Source organism: Callithrix jacchus, chromosome 7 (assembly GCF_049354715.1).
Source record: "Callithrix jacchus isolate 240 chromosome 7, calJac240_pri, whole genome shotgun sequence".
Taxonomy (NCBI): Eukaryota; Metazoa; Chordata; class Mammalia; order Primates; family Cebidae; genus Callithrix; species Callithrix jacchus.
Genome location: NC_133508.1, coordinates 64,137,388 through 64,162,652, shown reverse-complemented (window position 1 = coordinate 64,162,652; position 25,265 = coordinate 64,137,388). Strand labels below are relative to the sequence as shown.

General features: G+C 44.1%; 1 protein-coding gene across 5 annotated transcripts in view; it reads left to right on the top strand.

The window, feature by feature from the left end:
- The first annotated feature begins 4,571 nt into the window (after window positions 1-4,571).
- WASF2 (WASP family member 2) overlaps window positions 4,572-25,265 on the top strand; it is an 84,954-nt gene continuing 64,260 nt past the window's right edge. For 4 of the 5 annotated variants that reach the window (XM_002750496.7, XM_078330844.1, XM_078330843.1 and 1 more), the window contains exon 1: window positions 4,572-4,759. The gene's annotated coding sequence lies outside the window, so the exon portion shown is untranslated. Of the gene's footprint in view, window positions 4,760-5,358; window positions 5,452-25,265 lie in introns of those variants that run through there. The other variant, XM_078330845.1, reaches the window with a different exon arrangement.

The following is a 25,265-nucleotide window of genomic DNA, read 5'->3' as shown; positions in this document are numbered from 1 at the left end:
GAGACGGGGTTTCACTGTGTTGGCCAGGATAGTCTCCATCTCTTGACTTTGTGATCCGCCCGCCTCAGCCTCCCAAAGTGCTGGGATTACAGGTGTGAGCCATTGCACCCTGCTTGGCCCCATCTCTATTTTTTAAAATTATTATTATATATGTATTTTTTGAGACAGAGTCTTGCTCTTTTGCCAGGTGGCAGGCTGGAGTGCAGTGGCGTGATCTCAGCTCAGTGCAACCAACGCCTCCCGGCTTCAAGCAATTCTCCTGCCTCAGCCTCCCAAGTAGCTGGGACTACAGGTGCACACCACCACACCCAGATAATTTTTGTATTTTCGTAGAGACCAGGTTCCACTATGTTGGCCAGGATGGTCTCAATTTCTTGACCTCGTGATCTGCATGCCTCAGCCTCTCAAAGTGCTGGGATTACAGGTGTGAGCCACCGCGCTCAGCCAAAAATTTTTAAATAAATAGTTGGGCTTGGTGGCAGCTACCTGTAATCCCAGCTACTAGGGAGGCTGAGGCAGGAGAATCGCTTGAACCTGGGAGGCAGAGGTTGCAGTGAGCTGAGATCGCGCATTGCACTCCAACCAAGGCAACAAGAGTGAAACTGCGTCTCAAAAAAAAAAAAAAATTAAATAAATAAAAACAATTATGATTTTCATTTTATGGATAAGGAAACAGGCTTGGAGAGGTGAAGTCACCTGCCCAATGTCATACAGCTAGGAAGTGGTATAATAGTGATTCAAATCCAGGCTTGTCTGGCTCCAAAGTCTCCTATGACAATTCAGGCTGGGCACAGTGGCTCATGCCTGTAATCCTAGTACTTTGGGAGGCTGAGGTGGGTGGATCATTTGAGCCCAGGGGTTTGAGACCCGGCTGGGCAACAGAGGGAGACTTTATCTCTAAAAAACAAAACAAAAAATATTAGCCTGGCATAGTGGCATGCATCTGTAGACCCAGCTCCTTGTAGGCTGAGGTAGAAGGATTGCTTGAGCCCAGGAGCACAAGGCTACAATGAGCAATGATTGCACCACTGCATGCCAGCCTGGGTGATAAATTAAAATCCTATATACTTGGGAGGCTGAGGTGGAAGAATCACTTGAACCTGGGAGGTGAAGGTTGTGGTGAACCAAGATTGCATTATTGCAGTCCAGCCTGGGCAAAAAGAGCCAGACTCTGTCTCAAAAAAAAATTTTTTTTAAGTTCAGATGACAACTTGTCCAGTTCATGGATGTCTGTATCAGCTTGAACCTAAACCATCTGCTCCAACTGCTGCCTCAGGCTCTGTTTCCTCCATGCTGGGAAGACCAAGCATTGTTTATGGAGAGAGACTTTTATATGCCAGATACTTTACATACATTTCCCATTAAATCCTCACCCCCACCTTATGACCCTCTATTATTATCCCCATTCCTTAGAAGAGTAGCTAAGACACAGTGAGGTTCAGTGACTGTTCAGGTCACATAATCCTCGGTGAGGTGGCAGAGCTAAGAGTCAAACCCAGGTTGGTTTGCCTCAAAGCTTGCATTATTTCAGGGACTGTCAGAAAAGTACAGAGACCCTTGGTGAACAGCACCACTTTCTTATTTATTTATTTATTATGTTTTTAAATAAATGAGATGGGGATCTTGCTTTGTGGCCCAGGCTGTATTCCTGGCCTTAAGTGATTCTCCCATCTTGGCCTCCCAAAGTGCTGGGATTACAGGCAAGCCCCACTTTCAAAGCTGGATTTCCTCTCATGTTAACACCCTTACTCATTCATCACCAACCATGATACGTTCCCTGGTGGCCCACGGGCTCTGAGTGCTCCACCCTTCCTTTCCATTGCCACCACTCCCATTGGCTTCCATGCTTTTCCCCACCCTTTCCCATGGCCACCAACACTTCTCCTAACCTCTCGCTCATTCAAGAGTGGATGAACCCCAGGCCAGGTGTGGTGGCTCATGCCTGTAATCCCAGCACTTTGGGAGGCCAAGGCAAGTGGATCCTTTGAGATCAGGAGTTTGAGACCAGCCTTGGCAACATGGAGAAACCCTGTCTCTACTAAAAATACAAAATTTAGCCAGGTGTGTGGTGGCCCATGCTTGTAATCCCAGCTCCTCAGGAGGCTGAGGCACAAAATCACTTGAACCTGGGAGGCAGAGGTTCCAGTGAGCCAAGATTGTATCACTGTACTCCATCCTGGGTTGCAGCCTGGGTGCAAGAAAAAAAAAAGAGTAAATGAACCCCCATTCATCAACTCACCTCAGACATGTCTCTTCAAGAAAGCCTCCTTTGACCCCACCCCATCCCTTGACATTTACTCTCATAAACACATTGCACTTCTGCTTCCTTATCTCAGTTTCTGTTTTTTGATTTGTCTGATCATTTGATTAACAACTTTCTTCCTTCCCAGACTTTAGGCTCCATGAGGGTCTGAGTCTGTTTTGCTCACCATTGTAGCTCTGGCATTGTCAGGCTGCCCTGTATGTGGTAGGTGCTTAATAATTTTTTATTGAATGGATGAATCCATTAATGAATAAATAGCTACAAGGCACTTTATACACATGACTCATTAATGCCATAATTAACTCATTGAATCCTCACAACTGCCCTTTTGTCATCATTTTAGAGAAGAGGTAGGTGAGGCTCAGAGAGCTAGAGAGTGGTGGTGCTTGGACTCAGGCCTGCCTAACCCCAAAGTCACTGCCTTCTGCACAGCTGCCTCCCAGCACCCAACAGCCACAGCCAGGATTTAAATAGTCCTTGGTTGTCAGACCGCATGTCCCAGTTTGAGCCTGGAGGACACCAATTCGGATGGCACCGGGGCCCTGTTGGCACCACCCCCTTGGCTGTCTCTGCCCTTCTAAAGTCTTAGGCTGCTTCCCCTCCCACTCCCTTCTTGGCCTCCTTCGTTTCCAGGGAGGGAATTACAGCCAAGGCAACTCTTCTGGGAAAAACAATCCTGTGGTGAAAAGAGCCCTGTTCTGAGAGCAGAGAAACCTGGATTTAAGTCCTGGCATGGAGGCAGCCCTGCTGAAGCCTCACAGTGGTATCACTGCCCCCCTCTGAGCCTCTGTGTCCTCATTTGAGATTCTGCTTAGGTTCTTGACCCATCTGTCACCCCCTTGTCACCTCCTGACTCCTAGGACCCCAGAAACAGCTTGGGCATACTCCTAGTGCCATTTTTCCTCAGGAACCCTGGTGGTTAACAATAGTTGGGGGTGGCCTGTAACCAAGTCTAAGTTGATGGGAGAGATGAGGGACTGGCCTGGCACCCTTAAGACCTTTCCTGGAATGCCAAGGGGATGGGGGAGGAAAGAGAGGAGGAGAAAGGGGAGGGAAGTCATTTTCATTTGATACCAGGCCTGAAAGGGAGAGATACAGAAATGGAAGCCAAAAGATATAGGTTTGGGTCCCGGGGTTGTTTCACATTCCCTGGAGGACCCTGGGTAAGTCATGCAACTTCAGGAAGGCTCAGTTTCTCTTCTGCAAAAAAGAGGGTAATACCTGCCTTACAGAGTTGCCCTAGAGAACTAAATGAGGTATTTTTGCTAACTTGTGAATTTGCCGCATTTCTATCCAGCTGCAGCCTTTTCTTTCTTTTTTTTTTGCCCCCAGATGGAGCTTCGCTCTTGTTGCCCAGGCTGGAGTGCAATGATGCGATCTCGGCTCACGATAATCTCCGCCTCCCGGGTTCAAGCGATTCTCCTGCCTCGGCCTCTAGAGAAGCTGGGATTACAGGCATGCACCACCACGCCCGGCTAATTTTGTATTTTTAGCAGAGACGGGGTTTCTCCATGTTGGTCAGGCTGATCTAGAACTCCCGATCTCAGATGATCTGCCCGCCTCGGCCTCCCAAAGTGGTGGGATTACAGGCATGAGCCACCGCGCCTGGCCAGCTGCAGCCTTTTACAATCAACAAGACGAGCATATGCCCACTCATGCATGAATCGGGCAGAGGCAACTGATCCTATTTTGCAGAAGGACAAACTGAGACCCAGATAAGTTCTGGAAGTTGTCTGAGGTCGCAGAGTGAAGTGGCTGAACCAGGGTTTCGCTCACTTGACCACGGCTTTTCGGAAGTAGCTTCCAGTCCCAGAACCGGGGCCTCGCCCCGGATGGACCAGGTACCGCGGGCTAGAGCCTGTGATTCACTCTCTCCACCCTACTTTCGGTCCTGGCCGAGGCCGGAGTGAAGGGACAACATTATCTGTAACTTGAGGGGTATCCACAGAAAGTTTACGAGTTTGGCCCCTTCCTTTCACCAAATATAGCGGTTCTTTGAAGGCTAACAAGAAGAATTCGTCTTTCAACACACTTCGTACGAGTTTTTAGACTTTCTTAGGTGAGATTTTCCTATTCTGAATTTAGGAGTAGGTTTACCTTAATCTCCGCCCCCCACTTCACTTGGTTTGCACCCCGCTGTTTACTCCGATTGCGGAAGTCGCCCGGGTGGAGCTCCGGGGAGAGTACCCATGAGTACGTCTTTTACGTAGTTATTTAACTGGCATTTTACTAAGACCAATGGAATGCCCTGAAGCCCAGGGTGGGTGTGGCAGAGAACCAATCAGAGCCATTGGAGGGGTGTGGCTGCGTCCCAGGGCGGGGAATCGCGTAATGGCGGACACAGGCCGGGCGAGCGCGGCTGGGGGCGTAGCGCACTGAGGAGGGTCCGGCCGGGTGGCAGCCCGTGAGGCGATCCGCGGGAGCACATCCTGTGGAGAGACTAGGCGGCCGGCCGGCCGGCCCTTCCTGTCGCTGAGGGCGACTGCGGGAGGCCAGGTGAGCAACAAGTCCCCTTGGGTAGACCCCACTGGGAGGCGCGGGCCCCGGCCGGGCCGCTCCTCCCGAGCCGCGCAGGGTCCCAGGGGAGTGGGTGCCGCGGCTCCTACTGCGGACGGGCAGAGGCCGGGCGAGCGGTCAGCGCGGGATGGCGTCTTAGTCCACCCCACCCCCTCAGGGAGGGGGTGACCCCGAATCCCCTTTGGAAACTTGGAGGGGTCCGCAAGTCTGAGAGACTGCGAGTGTCCCGGCCTGACCTGGTTCTGCCATCAACTCGCTGTGTGATCTTGGGCAAGTCACTTTCCTCTCCCGGCCTTAGTTTTCCCTGTGTAAAACGAGGGTTTCGGCGGCAGATGTATGCACAGGAGTTGGGTCCCAGTTGTTGTCTGAGACCTTGGACTAGTTCTTCCACAGACAGAGCCTCAGTTTCCATATCTGGAACATGAAGTAATTAAAGTGCTCGTTGAGGCCCCGGCCTGCTAAATTGAGGAGCGGGAGGAGGACACTCGTGTGTGTGAGTGTAAGAGTGTGCTAAATTGAGCAGGAGGAGGACACTCATCAGTGTGTGTGTGTAAAAGTGTGTGTGAGAGTGTAAGTGTGTGTGCGTACAGGATGGTGTGCAGAGTAAGGAGGCGAGTTGTCTACAGGGGCTCTTCCAAGGAGGACGTGGGTGCTGTTTAGACCATGATGTGGTGAGTTGGGGGCCTCTTGGTTCTCCAGGAATCCTAGAGCGTCTGAGATACGGAAGTTTTAATACAGTTGTCACAGAACCAGACAAGAGGAAGGACTCCTTGGAGCCCCTTGGGGCTTTGATTGGAATTTAGGCCCAGAAGTCAGGAGGGTTAGTTAGAAGGAAGAGGAAGAACTTTTATGGCAGCCCTACTAGGTGCCCACCCTTCCTTAGGCATATGTTCTTATTTAATTTTTGCAGTGACTGTTGAGAATTTACACATAAGGAAACTAAATTTCATAGGAGTTAAGTAACTTGCCCAAGGTCACACAGTAAAGGGCAGAGGTCACCAAACTAAATTGTTTCCTCTGAGAATCACTAGGCAAGGGGGAAGTCACTGCCCACTCAAACGATAGTGTTAGGGAAGTTTGCCTAGTCACAAATGGGGGCAGAGGCCTGTCCCAGATATTTGATTTGACTTCTGGCATGGGGACAGTCTCTGGATGGTTAATTGTAAGTCCAGCCCTTTATTCAGTTTGTAAGTTGGAAAGGACTATTTATTTGTAAGTCGAAAAGTCACTTTGAAGTGTGTCAGAACCTGAGAGAGCTCCCATTGAATCTTGATAGGGTTGCCTGTAGAATAAAGTTCAGCAGCTATTGGTGTACAGACTAGTCTTTCGATCAGGGTGGTGCCAGCCCATTTGCTTTTTCTCCTACAACAGAGAGCCACATTTTCTTGGGGTGGGAGAAATTTTCCCATTTGTTAGTTCAAATTTCTTTGGATTTCATGGGGTGAAAGTTCAGTAGCCTTCCTCTGATTGAGCTTAATAATCCTTTTTTTGCGCTACCTGTTACCTGGCTTTTAATGAGTGAAGATTGTGGATTTGGGGTAGGCGGTAGTTGGGCACAATAACTTGCTACCCTTAATTTTTCCAAACCTCAGAACTTTTGGTTAATCAGAATGGTAGGGACGGCTATGGGTATTGTTCTCATTTGTCAATGGTGAGGAAGAAAATTGGAAGAGGAAGTTGCTGAGAAAGAGGGCGTTTCTTAGCAGTGGAGCCAATATGTATTTCTTTGTTTGAAATTCTAAAACCAGAAAAGCAGCAACTAAAGGAGGAAGGAAGGAAAGAACTGTGAAACTCTTTTTCCTGTTCAAATATCTTTGAGAACTGTTCCTGTCTCTCCATGTCCCAGGCTCTACTTTCATAGAAAAAGTCAATTGTAATTTGTTCATAGTTTTCTTCTAGAATGAAATAATTTTAAATCTTAAACACTCTGAGAATAGTTGTTTAAAAATCAGAGCATTGGTGGGGTGCAGTGGCTCATGCCTGTAATCCCAGCACTTTGGGAGGCTAAGGCGGGTGGACCACCTGAGGTCAGGAGTTTAAGACCAGCCTGGCCAACGTGGAGAAACCCCCTCTCTATAAAAAATAATAATAATAAAATGAAAATAAAAATAATAAAAATCAGAGCATTTTACTAAGTTATTTACAGTGGATCATTCTTTTTCTCAGCATAATTACCAATTCGGTCTTTGTGTGTGTGTGTGTGTGTGTGTGTGTGTGTGTGTGTGTGTGTGTGGTGTTTGTGTGTGACGGAGGACGGAGTCTTACTCTGTTGCCCAGGTTGGAGTGCAGTGGCGTGATCTCAGCTCACTGCCACCTCCGCCTCCCAAGTTCAAGTGATTCTCTTGCCTCAGCCTCCCAAGTATCTGGGACTACAAGCAAGCACCACCACACCTGGCTACTTTTTGTATTTTTACTAGAGATAGGGTTTTGCCATGTTGGCCAGGCTGTTCTCAAACTCTGATCTCAGGTGATCCACCTGCCTTGGACTCCCAAACTGCTGGGATTACAAGCGTGAATCACCACGCCTGGCCTAGTGTTTGGCTATATTTTAATTGTGATTTCAACCTAAGGAATTGATTTAGATATTAGAGGATACAAATATCACTTGAAAACACATAATAATGTGTTTAGTTTTTGACATTTGTTAAGTCTTTTTATGCTTTATTTTCCAGGATTGTGTGTATGTGATAGTTGTGAAGACACTGAATTTATTGCATCTGAAGCTTTATTACTACATTCATTCTCAATATGTTATATTTAATCTTTTTTTAAAAAATTATTTTTTGAAATAGGGTCTCCCTGTGTCGCCCAGCCTGGAGTGCAGTGATGCAATTTTGGCTCACTGCAACCTCCACCTCCCAGGTTCAAGCGATTCTCTTGCCTCAGCCTCCCAAGTAGCTGGGATTACAGGTGGCCGCCACTCCGCCTGGCTATATTTAATCTTAATTAGTATACCAGTCCACAGTACCTTATTCAAAATCCTTGCCACCAAAAAAAAAGTTCTTAGGGCCAAATGTATATCTGAATTTAAAATTTTTTGGATATTTGGATTTTAGAAAAGAAATATGGTATTGTGTTATGTAATACCCCAGAGAGGTCAGCACTTTTTAAATCAGATGCATTATTATTTCTGTAGTAAAATGTCTGGATGCTCACACTAACTGGGAGAAATAAATACTGTAGTATCAATAACCTTAGGGCATTTCTTGTCAGGTTTTGCCTCCAGATGAATAATGAAAAACTTGTTTTTCACAGCCTTTGAATTTTGGAGATGAAGTGAAGGGATTGTAGATCTCGATAGGTAAAACTTATAATAGGAACAATTACCAGGAAAAATATTGTATAGCCCAGCTAATTTCAAAGTCATGGGTCCTAAAAACAATATTACGTAGAAGACACCTTTTTTTGTTTCTGTCATACAGAAATCTTACTGTAATTAAAATATGCCTGATAAGCATTTTCCTTAAGTGCCACAATTTATCTTTTAATATCTTCACTATTCTCTGAAATGTTAAAATGACACCCTCCACCTCTTATTTTTAACTTATGAATTTGTATTTCTTTTATTTTCTTTTTTTAAACAGTAGAGATGGGCTCTCGAAATGTTGTCCAGGCTGGTCTCAAACTCCTGGCCTCAAGTGAATTTACTGCCTTGGCCTCCCAGAGTGTTGAGATTACAGGCGTGAGACTTCATGCCCTGCCCCCACCTCTTAAATAGTAATTTGTTGGGTCTTTACTCATCGTTTTTTTTGTATAGCATTTAAGAGAATTGGCTACAAGTGGTGGCTCATGCCTATAATCTGAGCACTTTGGGAGGCTGAGGGGGGCAGACCACCTGAGGTCGGGAATTCGAGAGCAGCCTGACCAACATGGAGAAACCCCATCTCTACTAAAAATACAAAATTAGCTAGGCATGGTGGTGCATGCCTGTAATTCCAGGTACTCAGGAGGCCGAGGCAGGAGCATCGCTTGAACCCAGAAGGCGGAGGTTGCCATTAGCCAAGATCGTGCCATTGCACTTGCACTCCAGCCTAGGCAACAAGAGGGAAACTCTGTCTCAAAAACAAACAAACAAAAAAGAATTGGCCGGGCGCGGTAGCTCAGGCCTGTAATCCCAGCACTTTGGGAGGCCGAGGCGGGTGGATCACGAGGTCAAGAGATCGAGACCATCCTGGTCGGCATGGTGAAACGCCGTCTCTACTAAAAATGCAAAAAAAATTAGCTGGGCATGGTGGCGCGTGCCTGTAATCCCAGCTGCTCAGGAGGCTGAGGCAGGAGAATTGCCCGAACCCAGAAGGCGGAGGTTGCGGTGACCTGAGGTCGCGATGAGCTGAGGTCGCGCCATTGCACTCCAGCCTGTGTAACACAAGAGCGAACTCCGTCTCAAAAAAAAAAAAAAGAATTGTACTTTTTCCATTTAATTGAGAGAAGAATGACACAAATGAGGATCTGCAGATTTGTGTTTGCCTTTTTTTTTTTTTTTTTGGTGGGAGGGGGGATACAGAATTTTGCTCTTGTTGCCCAGGCTGGAGTGCAATGGTGCGATCTCGGCTCACTGCAACCTCCGCCTCCCAGGTTCCAGTGATTCTCCTGCCTCAGCCTCCTCAGTAGCTAGGATTACAGACATGTGCCACCATGCTTGGCTAATTTTGTATTTTTAGTAGAGACGGGGTTTCTCTATGTTGGTCAGGCTGGTCTCGATCTCCTGACCTCAGGTGATCCACCTGCCTCGGCCTCCCAAAGTGCTGGGACAGGCGTGAGCCACTGCGTCCTGCCATGTTTGCCAAATTTTAAAGCTGATTTTTTCCTTTAGTGTATTCTTTAGTATGAGATAATAACTGTAGATGGGATTTGGGTCAACATTTTGTTTATTTTTAATTTATAAAGCTTCCACAATTTGCACATCTTAGTTTAAGAAGTTTACTAAAATACATTTAATTTTGAGTATTTTTATTTTAAGTATATGCTATATGAGAAACTTGTGTTTACCAGCCATATGAATTTGGGTGGTTTCTTTAAATGGCCAAGGGCCTCTACAAGCACAATTTTTAAAAACTCAGGCTACTCTTAGTTTTCTCGGACATCTCTACTGTAGAGTGAGGTGGACTGGTATCGTTGGAGGATAAAGAATTATTTTTTCTTTTTAGAAGAAAGCCCCATGACAGCATGGATTTGTAGAATTCTGTCCTTTAAGAAACCAAGGAGCTGCCTGATTTGAGGGCCTGAATTCATCTACCTACTTGGACTGGCTCCATAGTTTATCAGGAGTTGCAGGTGGAATCAGTGTATGATTGGATTAGGGAATGGGAACAATTATTATTATTATTTTGAGATAGGGTCTGCTCTATAACCTTGGCTTGGGCGTGGTGGCAATATCACAGTTCACTCACTGCAGCCTTAGCCTCCTGGGCTCAAGCAATCCTCCTCTGGCCTTAGCCTCCCACATAGCTGGGACTATAGGTGCAGGTTACCATGTCCACTTAATTTTAAAAAATTTTTTAGAGACAAGGTCTCACTGTGTTGACCAGGCTGGTCCTGAACTTCTGAGCTCAAGCCATCCTGCTGCCAAAGAGCTGGAATTACAGGCATAAGCCACCATGCCTGTCTGAACCCTTTTTTTGGTTGAGATGGAGCCCCACTCTGCTGCCCATGCTGGAGTGTAGTGGTGTGATGTTGGCTCACTGCAACCTCCAACTCCTAGGTTCAAGTGATTTTACTGCCTCAGCCTCCCTAGTAGCTAGGATTGCAGGTGTAATCCTGTAATCGTCTGGCTAATACAACGTCTGGCTAATGTTGTATTTTTAGTAGAGATGGGGTTTTACCATGTTGGCCAGGCTGGTCTCGAACTCCTGACCTCAGGTAGTCCATCCACCTCGGCCTCCCAAAGTGCTGGGGTTACAGACATGAGCCACCGAACCTGGCCTTATTGTTTGTTTTTATATGACTAGTGCTCAGTATACAAATATAGGCTTAATAGATGCTAATAATGCTTTAATTATGGCCTCTGTATTCTGCTTCATTCTTGTGTGCTCTTCCATTGCATGGTCAGATCAGGAATACTTAAGCAGCATCCCTGTCTCTACTCACTGAATGACTGGATTCCAGTAGCAACCTCCCCCCACCCCCTCCCCCAGTTGTGACAAGGAGAAATGTCTCCAGACATTGTCACTTTTATCCTGGGGGGATAAATTGCTCCCTGTTGAGAGCTACTGTATCAACAGGGGTAGGAGTGGTGGAGCAGTAGAGGAAAGTGATTATAGATGTCCTTATTCCTTCTTTCTGGTTATACAGTTCCTGTCTCTGACTTTGGATAAGAAAATGAGAAAAATCAGGAGGTGACAACTTTAAAATAGCCCCATTATTTTTATTCTGTTTAAATTTTATTTTATTTGGTTTAAATATATTAGGGCAGGACAGATAGCTGAATTATTTATGCAGATCTATGTAAATTTAATTTTTACCACTGATTAAGATTAGATGGAGTAAAGAGCTGCTAGAATATTACTACCTACCTTGCATGAAAGACTGTTTCTCAGAAAAGCTGATAGCTGAAAACTTTAACACCTAAAGGATAACCAGCATTGCTTGTATAAAGAACTTGCCAGAAGTTGTCAGAATTCTTCTTTGTTAATTTTTGAGCTTCATGGCTGATATGTATGTCTTGATATCCCTGCATAGACACTTGATAACTCCAAAACATGTTTAGCATGGGCATGCTTTTCTAAGCTCAGTATTTTTTGTGACAGGCAGATTGGTCAAGGCAGTGGTCCTTGGTTCCTCTGGGCATTTATAAATTAATGACAAGATAATGGTAATATTTGAGGACTTCATTCTCTTTTGGCCAATTCTATACAATATAACATTATAATCATTCATGTCTAAGTCACCATTAAGGTAAAGTTGAATGAGTGTTTTTTTTTCCTGTTCCGTTTTAAGTTATGAATGGTACTTTACAGAATTCAAATGTATAGTTATGAATAGTATCTCAGAATAGTTACCATTTATGCAAATGAAACACACTTCTTAACTTAGAAACCAAACAGAATTGAATTAGAAAAGAGAATAGCAACAAGGATTGTTGAATGCTTGCTGAAGAAATAATGTTCAGATATAGAAGTATCTCAGAAAAATTTGCTTTTCATCATGATTTCCACAGACTAATAAACAATTTGAGATTGATAGGAGACGCTATTAAACTTTGCCTGTGATATTTCTTTTCAAGCTCTGTTTTTCTTTTCTGGTAAAATACGGAGAAGTCTGAGATATATACTCTCAGCTGTAAGATTAATTCCATTTGAACAAAATTAAGTTTCTTTTTTTTTTCTTTTTTTGAGATGGAGTCTTGTTCTGTCTCCCAGGCTGGAGTGCAGTGACCCAATGATCTTGGCTCACTGCAGCCTCCTCGAGTGCCCCCCTGCCAACCCCACCCCCACCCGTCCCGTGCTCAAGTGATTCTCTTGCCTTGACCTCCTGAGCTGAGTAGCTGAGTAGCTGGGATTATAGGCGCCCACCACCAGACATAGCTAATTTTTGTATTTTTAGTAGAGACAGGGTTTTGTCATGTTGGCCAGGCTGGAGCTTCTTGTCTCAAGTCATCCACCCGCCCCTGCCTCCGAAAGTGCTGGGATTACAGGCATGAGCCACCTCACCTGGCCCCAAGTTTCTTATTTTTAGAATATAGAAGCCTTTTTGAGAAAAAGCAGTGGTTTGACTTATTTCCAATTTGAGTGACTGTGTGTGTGTGTGTGTGTGTGAATACACACATGAATAGTTATACATATATATGTCTTGTGGCTTGTGTGATTAAACTTCATAATTGACATAGTAAAGTAACAAGAGCAGTTCATTTTCTCTCAAGTATTTCAATTTGAAACCTCTGCCCCTTCTTCCATACGTGGATTATGACTTTGTTCTAGCAAGTACTCCGTTTATTTTTATTTTGTTTTATTTTTTATTTTATTTTATTTATTTTTTGAAACAGAGTCTCACTCTGTTACCGGGCTGGAGTGCAGTGGTGCAATCTTGGCTAACTGCAACCTCAGCTTCCTGGGTTCAAGCAATTCTCATGCCTCAGCCTCTCGAGTAGCTGGGATTACAGGTGCCTGCCACCACACCCAGCTAATTTTTGTATTTTTATTAGAGATGAGGTTTCATCATGTTGGCCAGGCTGATCTTCAACCCCTGAACTCAAGTGATCTGCGCACCTTGGTCTCCCAAAGTGCTGACATTACACACCTGAGCCTCCAGGCCCAGCCATAAGTATTCAGTTTAAAAAGCTTGCTCGCAAATCAGGTCTTGAGAAATTTTGTTTATTATGTAGAAGAAGGTTTGGATCATGGCTATTGATATTTCTTTTCATTAACAATTGGGAACTATAAGTGAATTTCCCTTTGTAGAGTATTGATAGTCTTTAAAGAATGGTATTCCTGGCTGGGTGCAGTGGGTCATGCCTATAATTTCAGCACTTTGGGAGGCCGAAGCAGGCAGATTACGAGGTCAGGAGATCGAGACCATCCTGGCTACATGGTGAAGCCTTATCACTACTAAAAATACAAAAAATTCGCTGGGTTTGGTGGCACACGCCTGTAGTCCCAGCTACTTGGGAGGCCGAGGCAGGAGAATTGCTTGAACCCGGGATGCGGAGGTTGCAGTAAGTTGAGATCATGTAACTGTACTCCAGCCTGGGAAACAAGAGTGAAACTGGAAACTCCGTCTCAAAAAAAAACAAAGAAAGAAATAGAACATTTTTATAACCCCCCAAATTTCCCTCCTTCCAGTTCCCCTTCCAGTCAATCTCTACCACTTTATAGGCAACCAATGTTCTGATTTCTGTCTTCACATATTAAATTTACCTCTTGTTGAATCAGACAGTATGTACACTTGTGTCTGACTTTTTCTGTTCAATGTAAAGTTTTTTATATTTGTCCATGTTAATGTGTGTATGAACCCAAGTCCTTTGATGCGTATCTAGAGTTCTTTCCAACAAACCACAACTACTAATTTGCTTATTCTTACATCACATCAATTTTTTTCTTTGCTATTTGCATGAAATGTACTTCCCACTTCTTTTCTTTCTTTCTCTTTTTTTTTTTATTTTTTGGAGGCAGTCTTTTCTCTGTCCCCTAGGCTGGAGTGCAGTAGCACGATTTCGGCTTGCTGCAACCTACGCCTCCTGGGTTTAAGCAATTCTTGTGCCTTAGCCTCCCAAGCCTCTTTTCAGTAGAGGCAGTGTTTCACCATGTTGGCCAGGTTGGTCTTAAACTCCTGGTTTCATGTGATCCACCTGCCTCAGCCTCCCAAAGTGCTGGGATTACTGGCGTGAGCCACCATGCCTGGCCTGCCTCCCATTTCTAATATCCTGGATTGATTTATTTTGAAAATCTTTTTGAAATTGCAAAAGTAACACTTGCTCATTGCAACAGATTATTTTTATTTTATTTTTTGAGACGGAGTCTTGCTCTGTCACCCAGGCTGGAGTGCAGTGGCATTATCTCTGCTCATTGCAACCTCCACCTCCTGGGTTCATGTGATTCTCCTGCCTCAGCCTCTCAAGTAGCTGGGACTACAGGGATGCATCACCACGCCTGGCTAATTTTTGTATTTTTGATAGAGATGAATTTCCTCACATTGGCCAGGCTGGCTTAGAACCCCTGACCTCATGTGATCCGCCCCCCCCACCCATCCCCTGCCTCAGCCTCCCAGAGTGCTGGGATTATAGGTGTGAGCCACCGGGCCCAGCAATTGCAACAGATTATATAATCAGAAGTGAATAAAGAGTAAAAGTTTCCTGAGATTTATTTTTGTTTCTGCCTTTTTCCAATTATGAAAACAATGAGTGTTCTTTGTTAAAAAAATATATATATATTATATATATTTTATCTCTCTCCAACTCAGATAATATGAAGCAGAAAATAAGTATCACTCATCATCCCACCAGTTAGCATTTTGATACATTTTCCTCTCTCTTTGAACTTTGTTTACCACAGCTGAGAGCATAGTTCAGGGATTTTTAGGTTTCTCTTTTTGTTAGATTTATCACATCCTCATTAATCAGTTCTTGTTATTTCAGTGTTCATACTTTGGGCCTCCTAAATTGGAATAGCTGCTAGTAACTGTAGCTGGCTTGGCCTTATTGGCCACATTTTTTAACATTTATTATACACTCCTTTGGCCGGGTGCGGTGGCTCACACCTGTAATGTCACCACTTTGGGAGGCCAAGGAGGGCAGATTGATTGAGACCAAGAGTTTGAGACCAGCCTGGCCAACATGGCAAAACCCCATCTGTATGAAAAATACAAAAATTAGCTGTGCATGGTGGTATGGCTACTCAGGAGGCTGAGGCATGAGAATCACTTGAACCTGAGAGGCAGACAGCCTCAGTGAGCTGAGGTGCTACTACACTCCAGCCTGGGTGACAGAGTGAGACTCTGTCTCAAAAAAAACCACAAAAACCAAAACCATTTAGTACCCCCTTTATCACCCACCTGATTCTTGCATACTCACTACTCAACATTTCTTGCAGAATAGGAGGCAGTATTATTCCATAGTTAAGAGTATATATTCGGGAGTCAGACCATCTGGGTTCAATTCTAGGCTCCTCCACTTACACTAGCTCTTTAGCCTTGGGTAAATGATACATACAACCTCTCTTAGCCTCAGTTTTCTCGTCTGTAAAATGGAGACCTATCTCATTATATTATAAAATATAGTGCATATCTCAGAGGCATTTTGGAAGAATTAAATGATATTACTTAATCCAGTGCTCAGTAAGTGAACAGTTGTTCTCATAATTAAGAAATGGCATATTTGGGTAGAACATCATCTTCCTAATCCAGAATTTTCTTTTTTTTTTTTTTCCTTTTTTTGAGATGGAGTTTCACTCTGTCATCCAAGCTGGAGTGCAGTGGTGCAATCTCGGTTCACTACAGCCTCCACCTCCCAGGTTCAAGCAATTTTCCTGCCTCAGCCTCCTGAGAAGCCGGGAGTACATGTGTGCCGCCACGCCTGGCTAATTTTTTTATTTCTATTAGCAATGGGGTTTCACCATGTTGGCCAGGATGGTCTTGATCTGTTGGCCAGGATGGTTTTGATCTCCTGACCTTGTGATGCACCCACCTTGGCTTCCCAAAGTGCTGGGATTACAGGTGTGAGCCACTGTGCCCAGCCTTTTTCTTTTTTTTTTGAGACAGGGTCTTGCTCTGTCACTCAGGCTTCAGTGCAGTGGCATGATCATAGCTCACTGCAGCCTCGAGCTCCTGGGCGCAAGTGATCCTCCTGCCTCAGCCTCCTAAATAGCTGAGACCACAGGTGCCTACTATTGTACCTGGCTACTTTTTTGGTTTGTTTGTTTGAGGTGGAGTTTTGCTCTTATCGCCAGGTTGGAGTGCAGTGTTGTGGTCTTGGCTCATTGCAACCTCTGCCTCCGTAGTTCAACCAATTCTCCTGCCTCAGCCTTCTGAGTAGCTGGGACTACAGGTGTGCACCCTCATGCCCAGATAATCTTTTGTATTTTCAATAGAGTTGGGGCTTCACCAGGCTGGTCTTGAACTCCTGACCTCAGGTGATTCAGCCTCCTAAAGTACTGGGATTACAGGTGTGAGCCACTGTGCCCAGCCACACCTGGCTAACGTTTATATTATTTGTAGAAAAAGGGTCTCCCTATGTTGTCAGGCTGGTCTTGAACTCGGGCTCAAGTAATCCTCCCACCTTGGCCTCCCAAAGTGTTGGGATTATAGGCATGAGCCACCATGCCCAGCCCTCGTGTATTCATGGTTACCCAGCTGAACTCAAGTTGGATGATTCTAATTTTTTTGACAGCATCAAAAGCATAGTCAGGAGCTGGTCAAACATATGCTGTCTTCTCTTCATCAGGTCTGAACAGGGTGTTGCCTTTGACTACTTCAGTGTTGTAGAGATTTTTCACAGCCTATTTGATCAAGTGCTTGGTGGTCTTGACATCTACAATGAATATAAGTGTGTTATTGTCTTCTGTCTTCATGGCAGACTCAGTGGTGAGATGATGGCATAGGGTTTAAGTTTGTTTCTCCTAGGGGTGCTCTTCTGAGGATATTTGGGCTCTCCCTGGAGCTGCAGTGTCTTGGGCCACTAATAGGTGGGTAACATGTGAATCTTGTTTTCTTGTGTGTGGTCGTGGATGCCTTCCTTATTGGCCTTCAAAGACTGATTTGACTTTGGCTTTGGAAGGGGCAGGAGCTTCCTTCTTCCCCTTTGGTGACGTCTTGGTTAAAAGGCAGAATTCTGCTTCTTAAAGCCTTCAGAAGGGCTGCTTGAAGTAAAGGCATGAAAATGTTCAACTTCAAAATTCAGGGCTATGTTGCCCCAAATTGACAATTTTTCCTAGGGGAATGTCACCCATGAATTTATCTATACTATTTTTGAATTATTTTTTCTTATACTGTATACTCCACCCTGAGTAATGAGTGTTATGCTGTATTTCTTTCTTTCTTTCTTTTTTTTGAGATGGAGTCTCTCTCTGTCACCCAGGTTGGAGTGCATGGTGTATTATCCGCTTTCTGCAACCTTTGCCTCTCAGGTTCAAGCATTCTGTGCCTCAGCCTCCTGAGTAGCTGGGATTACAGGTACCTGCCACCACGCCTGGCTAATTTTTTGTATTTTTAGAAGAGACGGGGTTTTACCATCTTGGCCAGGCTGGTCTTGAACTCCTGACCTCATGATCCACCCACCTGGGCCTCCCAGAGTGCTGGGATTAGAGGCATGAGCCACCGAACTCGGCCCTTTCTTTTTTCTTTCTTTTCCTTTTCCTCCTCCTTTCTTTCCTCCTCTTCCTTATTCTTCCTCCTTCCCCTCCTTTCTCTTTCTTTCTTTCTTTTTTATTTTTTTAAATAAACAGGGTTTCATTATGTTCCCCAGGCTGGACAGAAACCCTGGGCTCACCCACCATCCTCAGCCTCCCAAATAGCATGTGCCATTGCACATGGCTGTTTCTTTAGATTTCTAACTGCTTCATAATTTCTAAGATGTGATGCAGAAGTCTCTTACCTGCCACCTTATATCCTCTTTGTTTCTTGTTAAAGTATCTAATTTATCCATATTTTAAAAAAGACGTTTAAAAAAAATCTGTACTCATATATAGAGGCCCCCCTGTCCCTTTGGTCTTTGGGATATCTTCTAGGCCTTCTCTACTTTACCTTTTTTTGTGCTATGATAATTATAACAACAAATTCTATTCTAGGTACAGGTACACTTTGGTTTGTACAAGGATAGGATAATATGTTCTGTGTTTCCAAAGCTTTCAAAACAGCCAATGTTTTGTTGCCTTTTTGTAGCTGTATTCAGGGTACAGTCTAGGGACTCAGAAATCCCTTTCCTATGTTATAGCAGGTAGCTTTAGAGCTCATCATCTGATAATTACAGTTTGAATGATTTTTCTGTCACTTCATGACCTTATTTTTGTCTACATGGAAGCTGTTTTTTGTTTTGTTTTGTTTTTGAGATGGAGTTTCACTCTTGTTGCCCAGGCTGGAGTGCAATGGCTCGATCTTGGCTCACCGCAACCTCCGCCTCCTGGGTTCAAGCGATTCTCCTGCCTCAGCCTCCTGTGTAGGGATTACAGGCATGGGCCACCACACCTGGCTAATTTTGTATTTTTTGGTAGAGATGGGGTTTCTTCATGTTGGTCAGGCTGGTCTTGAACTCCCGACTTCAGGTGATCCTCCCGTCTCAGCCTCCCAAAGTGCTGGGATTACAGGTGCGAGCCACCACCATTCCTGGTCTAAGAGTTCTATTTATTTATTTTTGCGACAAGGTATTCCTCTGTTGTTCAGGCTAGTGGCATAATCATGGCTCACTGCAGCTTTGAACTCTTGGACTCAAGTGATCCTTCTGCCTCAGCCTCCCGAGTAGCTGAGACTACAGTTATATACCACCACACCTGCCTAATTTTTAAATTTTTTGTGTAGAGATCGGGTCTCAATATGTTGCTCAGGCTGGTCTTGAACACCTGGCCTCAAGACATTGTCCTGCCTCAGCCTCTCAAAGTGGTAAGATTACAGATGTGAGCCACCATATCTGGCCAGGAGTTTTATGTGTATTTTGTTTGTTTGTTTGTTTGTTTTTGAGACAAGATCCCACTCTGTCACCTAGGCTGGAGTGCATTGGTGCAATCACGGCTCACTGCAGCCTTAATCTCTGGGACTCAAGTGATCCTCCCACCTCAGCCTCCTGGGTACCTGGGACCACAGATGCAGGCCACCATGCCAGGCTCATTGATTTATTTTTTATAGAGATGGAGTCTCACTATGTGGCCTAGGCTATCCTTGAACTCCTGGGCTCAAGTGATCCTCAGCCTCAGCCTCCCAGAGTGCTGAGATTACAGGTGAGCCACTTTGCCTGGGTAAGTTTTATTTATTTATTTATTTAACTTTTTTTTTTTAAAGAGACAGGGTCTGGCTATGTTGCCCAGGCTGGAGTGCAGTGGCTGTTCACAGGCGTGATCCCACTACTCATCAGCATGGGAGTTTTGACCTGCTCTGTTTCTGACCTGGGCTGGTTCACCCCTCCTTAGGCCACCTGGTAGTCCCCCACTCCTGGGAGGTCACCATATTGATGTCGAACTTAGTGCGGACACCTAATTGGCATAGCTCACTGCAGCCCAGAACTTCTGGACTCAAGAGATCCTCCAGCCTCAGCCTCCCGAATAGCTGGGATTACAGGCACATGCCACCACGCCCGGCATTTTTTATCTTATTTTTCTTTTTCTTCTTCTTGTCCAGTGCCCACTCAGAGATAAGTTTTATTTTTAAGTAAAATGGGAAGTCTGGAAGAAGTGTTTTGTTTTTAAATTGAAACACTTGAGGTGCTTGAAGATTAAAAAAAAACTTTTTAATGCAAAATATCAAGCATATATAAAAGTAAAGAGAATGATGTAATAAATTCCTGCGTATCTATCTGCTAGCCTCAACAAGTGTCAACTCATGGCCAATACAACAGGTCTTTGAATAACATTGTTTTGTTCAACTTCATTGCATTGTAATGTTGATGAGAAAAAAGAATGTATTCCTGGCTGGGGCTACTGTCTGTGTAGTTTGCATGTTCTCCTCACATCTGTGTGGGCTTTTTCTAGTATTTTGGTTTCCTCCAGGTACTCTGGTTTCTTCCTGAATCACAAAATTGTACATGTATGATGAATTGCTGTTTCTAAATGGCCCCAGGCTGAGTGAGTGTGGGTGTGTGTGATTGATGGGATGGCATCCTGTCCAGAGTTGGTTCCCACCTTGCTTCCTGAGCTGCTGGGACAGGCTCCAGCCACCCATGACCCTGAACTGGGATAATTAAGTAAATAATTATCTTCCTTATTTTTATTAATCTTTCTTAAATGTTTGTATAGCTCACATTTGTTTCAGTGTTTAATATTACAAGTATTTTGGTTAGAAGTTTGGTGATGTTTTGTGACCAGAAATATACTGTAGGAACTTAACCCTTGTTTATATTAGTCTATGGTAAAATTGGTTTTGTTATACATCATTTTACTTAAAATGATGATATCCAAGAATCATTGATGAGTTAAGTTAGGACCTATTGTATTGTTTCTTCTAATACCCCTTTTTACTCCCCTATTATAATTTTTTTCAATGATTAATAATGTAACCTTTTTTTTGAGATGGAGTCTCGCTCTCTTGCCCAAGCTGGAGTGCAGTGGCCTGGTGTCCGCTGCAACTTCCGCCTCATGGGTTCAAGTGATTCTCCTGCCTCAGCCTCTTGGGTAGCTGGGACTACATGCCACCACACCTGGCTAATTCTTTGTACTTTTAGTAGAGACGAAGTTTTGCCATGTTAGCCAGGATGGTCTTGATCTCCTGACCTCATGATCTGCCCACTGCGACCTCCCAAAGTGCTGGGATTGCAGGTGTGAGCCCCTGTGCCCAGCCACAATGTAACTTTTATTTAAAAGTATTTCCTAAAAAAAAATAAATGAATAAAAAAGTATTTTCTAGTCCTTGGAACTCCAGCAGTTTAAATACTTGAATTAACAGTGCTTTTGTTTTTTATTTTTATTTTATTTTTTGAGACGGGGGTTACTCTGTCACCTAGTCTAGAGTGTATGGCATGATCATAGCTCACTGCAGCCTCAAATACCTGGGCTCAAGTGATCCTCCCATCTCAGCACCCTAAGTAGCTGGGACTACAAGTGTGTGCTACCACACTTGGCTAGCTTTTTTTTTTTTTTTTTTTTTGAGATGGAGTTTTGCTCTCGTTACCCAGGCTGGAGTGCAATGGCGCAATCTTGGCTCACCGCAACCTCTGCCTCCTGGGTTCAAGCAATTCTCCTGCCTCAGCCTCCTGAGTAGCTGGGACTACAGGCATTCGCCACAATGCCCAGCTAATTTTTGTATTTTTAGTAGAGACAGGGTTTCACCATGTTGACCAGGATGATCTCAATCTCTTGACCTCGTGATCCATCTGCCTTGGCCTCCCCTCGTTTTAAAATTTTTAAAAATTAAAAAGATGAGGTCTCGCCATTTTGCCCAGGCTGGTCTTGAACTCCTGGGCTCAAGTAGTCCTCCTGCCTCTGCCTCAAAGTAATGGATTACGAGTGTGAGCCATCTTGCCAGCCCATTTTATTTTTACAGCAGCTTTGAGGTATTATTGGCATACAGTAAACTACATATATTTACAACATGGCCAGGCATGGTGGCTCATGCCTGTAGGATTGCTAAGCCTCCTAACTCAGCCTCCTGAGTAGCCGGGACTATGGGTGTGCACTGCCATGCCCGGCTCATTTTTGTAAAATATAAAATTTGGTAAGTTTTGGCATATGTATACACCAGTGAAACCTCCACCATCAATCAAGATAATGAACATATTCATTGTCCTTAAACATTTCTCTGTCCCCTTTGTAATCACTCCCTCCTGCCTTTCACCCCCTACAGCATTCCCAGTCCACAGGCAACCACTGATCTGCTTTCTTTCATTACAGTTTGCATCTTCTAGAGTTTTATATCAATGAAATCATAGAGAATTGTGATCATTTTGGGGGGTGAGTGTCTGGCTTCTTTCATCCAGGATAATTATTTTGAAATTCATCCATATTAATTGTTCATTCTTTTTTTATATAACAATTTGTTGATAAATTCACCTGTTGATGGACATTTAAGTTATTTTCAGTTTTTGGCTATTACCAATAAAGCTGCTATAAACATTTGTGTATAAGTCTTTGAGCTTTTAAATTTTAGGTCTTTGAGCTTTTAAATTTTAGAAATTGATACATAAATTCCATACCAAACAATTCACCCATTTAAAGTGTCTAGTTTAAGCCAGGTGCAGCAGCTTACACTTGTAATCCCAGCACTTTGTGGGGCTGAGGTGGACGGATCACTGGAGGCTGGGAGTTCGAGACCAGCCTGGGCAATAAAGTGTACAGTTTAGTACTTTTTATTATATTTACACGGTGTGCAATCATCAGTACTGTCTTAATTCCAGAACATTTTCATCACCCCAAAAGAAACCTCATACCTGTTAGTCACTACCCTTTCCCCATCACCCTAACCCTAGACAATGGTTTTCTGTCTGTGGATTTGCCTATCCTGGACATTTCATATAAATGGAATCATACAATATGTAGTCTATGGTGACTGGCTTCTTTCACTTAGCATTATATTTTCAAGTTTCATCCATGTATCAGTGTGTCATTTCTTTTTGAGGCTGGATAATATTTCATTGGACATTTGGGTTTCTACATTTTGGCTATTATGTTGCAATAAACATGCATGTACAGAATTTTTGCGTATATGTATTTTTTTTTTTTTTGGAGACGGAGTTTCACTGTTGTTACCCAGGCTGGAGTGCAATGGCGCGATCTCAGCTCACTGCAACCTCCGTCTCCTGGGTTCAAGCAATTCTTCTGCCTCCGCCTCCTGAGTAGCTGGGACTACAGGCACCTGCCACCATGCCCAGCTAATTTTTGTATTTTTAGTAGGGACAGGGTTTCACCATTTTGTCCAGGATGGTCTCAATCTCTTGACCTCGTGATCCACCCGCCTTGGCCTCCCAAAGTGCTGGGATTATAGGCGTGAGCCACTGCGCCCGGCCTGTGTATTTTTAATTCATACCTGTGAGTCGTTAAGTTATGTGACCCATTGTTGGGTCATATGGTAACTCTATGTTTGAAGAACTGACAGACTGTTTTCCAAAGTGGCTGCATCACTTCACATTCCCAGTAGCAATGTACGAAGGTTCAGATTTTTCCACATTTTCACCAGTATTTATTATCTTTTTTTTTTAATCTTTTTTTTTTTCGTTCTGTCACCCAGGCTGGAGTGCAATGGCGTGATCTCGGCTCACTGCAGTCTCTGCCTCCTGGGTTCAAGCGATTCTCCTGCCTCAGCTTCTTGAGTAGCTGGGATTACAGGCATGTACCACTATACCTGGCTAATTTTTGTATTTTTAATAGAGACGGGGTTTCACCATGTTGGCCAGGCTGGTCTCAAACTCCTGAGCTGGAGTTGCTCCAGGCTCGACCTCCCAAAGTGCTGAGATTACAGGCATGAGCCACGGTGGTGCTCGGCCTGTCTTTATGATTGTAACCATCCTACTAGGTATGAATAGATAGTTTCATTGTGGTTTTGCTTTGCATCTCTCTAATGACTGTGTTGAGCATTTTTTCATGTGTTGATTGGCTATTTTTATTTTATTTTATTGAAACAGGCTTGTTGCCCAGGCTGGAGTGAAATGGTACAATCTTGTCTCACTGCAACCTCCACCTCCTGGGTTCAAGTGATTCTCCTGCTTCAGTCTCCCAAGTAGCTGGGATTACAGGCGTGCACTACTATGCCTGGCTAATTTTGTATTTTTAGTAGAGAAAGGATTTCATCTTGTTGGTTAGGCTGGTCTTGAACTCCTGACCTCAGATTGTCCACCCACCTCAGTCTCCCAAAATGTTGGGATTATAGCCATGAGCCATCACTCCTGGCCATTTATTGGCTGTTTGTATATCTTCTTTGGAGAAATGCCTATTTAAACCTGTTGCTTCTTTTAAATTTGGGTTATTTGTCCTTTTATTATTGTATTTTAATAGTTCTTTATTCCGGATACAGGTTCTTTATCATATACGTGATTTACAAAGATTTTCTCCCATTCTGTGGGTTTTCTTTTCACTTTTCATGATCATGCCCTGTAAAGCACAGTTTTTTGGTTTCCTCTTTTCTTGCTCTGTTGCCCACACTGGAATGCAGTGATGCCATCATGGTTTACTACAGCATTGAACTTGTGGGCTCAAGAGATGCTCCCACCTCAGCCTCCTAAGTAGCTAGGACTATAGGCTCACACCCTCATGCCATGCTAATTTTCTTTTTCTTTGTTTGTTTGTAAAGATGGGGTCTTGCTTTGTTCCAGATTTGTTCCAGGAGTTCCAGATTGGTCTTGAACTCCTGGCCTCAAGCAATCCTTGCCTTGGCCTCCCAAGGTGCTGGGCATGGCCTGATTTCCTTTTTTTTTTGAGACATGATCTCACTATGTCACCCAGGCTAGAGTGCAGTGGTGCAATCTTGGCTCACTACAACCTGTGCCTCCTGGGCTTGAGTGATCCTCCCACCTCAGCCTTCCAAGTGGCTGGAACCACAGGTGCTAGCCACCATGCCCAGCTAAGTTTTGTATTTTTTGTAGAGATGGGGTTTCACCATGTTGCCCAGGCTGGTCCTGAACTCCTGAGCTCAAGTAATCCACCTGACTCAGTTTCCCAAAGTGCTAGGATTACAGGCTTGAGCCACTACATCCAGCCTTGATTTACATTTTTAAAAGATTAATCCAATTGCTACAAAGAGAGTGGATTATTTGGGGGCAGGACTTAATTGAGGTGGGTTGAACAGAAGGCCACTGCAGAAATCTAGGTAATGATGGAAGTTTGAACTACTAGGTAGGTGGCTAAAGAGATGGAGAGAAATGGATGTGTTTAGTATTTTGGAGGTAGAGCTGATAAGACTTGTTGACTGGTTGGATTTGTGGGTCAAAGAAGAAGACAAGGATTGAACAGGCCTTCCTTCTGGACATTTTTCTCAGCTTTTATGACACAGCATTGTTCTGGTTATCTTTCTGCCTTCCTCATCCTCCTTTGTCAATCTCAAAGTTGTCTCAGGCCTTGCTTCTCATTTTATGCTTTTGTATTGAGAGGTCATCACTCTTGTGCCTTTTATTATTATTATTATTATTTTTTTTTTTTTACAGATTTTTAAATTTTTATTTTTATTTTACTGAGTTATTTTTGGTGTGTCTAGGACAAGGAAAGAGGAGATCGTGGGTGGGAAACAGACTGAGGGAATCAGAAGCACCACTGTTCATCTGGAATCAAATCCGCATCCCAGAATCTTCTGCAAATATTTCACCAATTATTTCCTCTCGGACCTCCTCCCCTCGTGCTCCTTCCTCTGGTGAGGCCGGCGGTCCCCTCCCAGGCCGCAGCGAGAAATAGGGATTGGGTTCCACGTGCCTGCCACAATGGGCAGGCTCTTG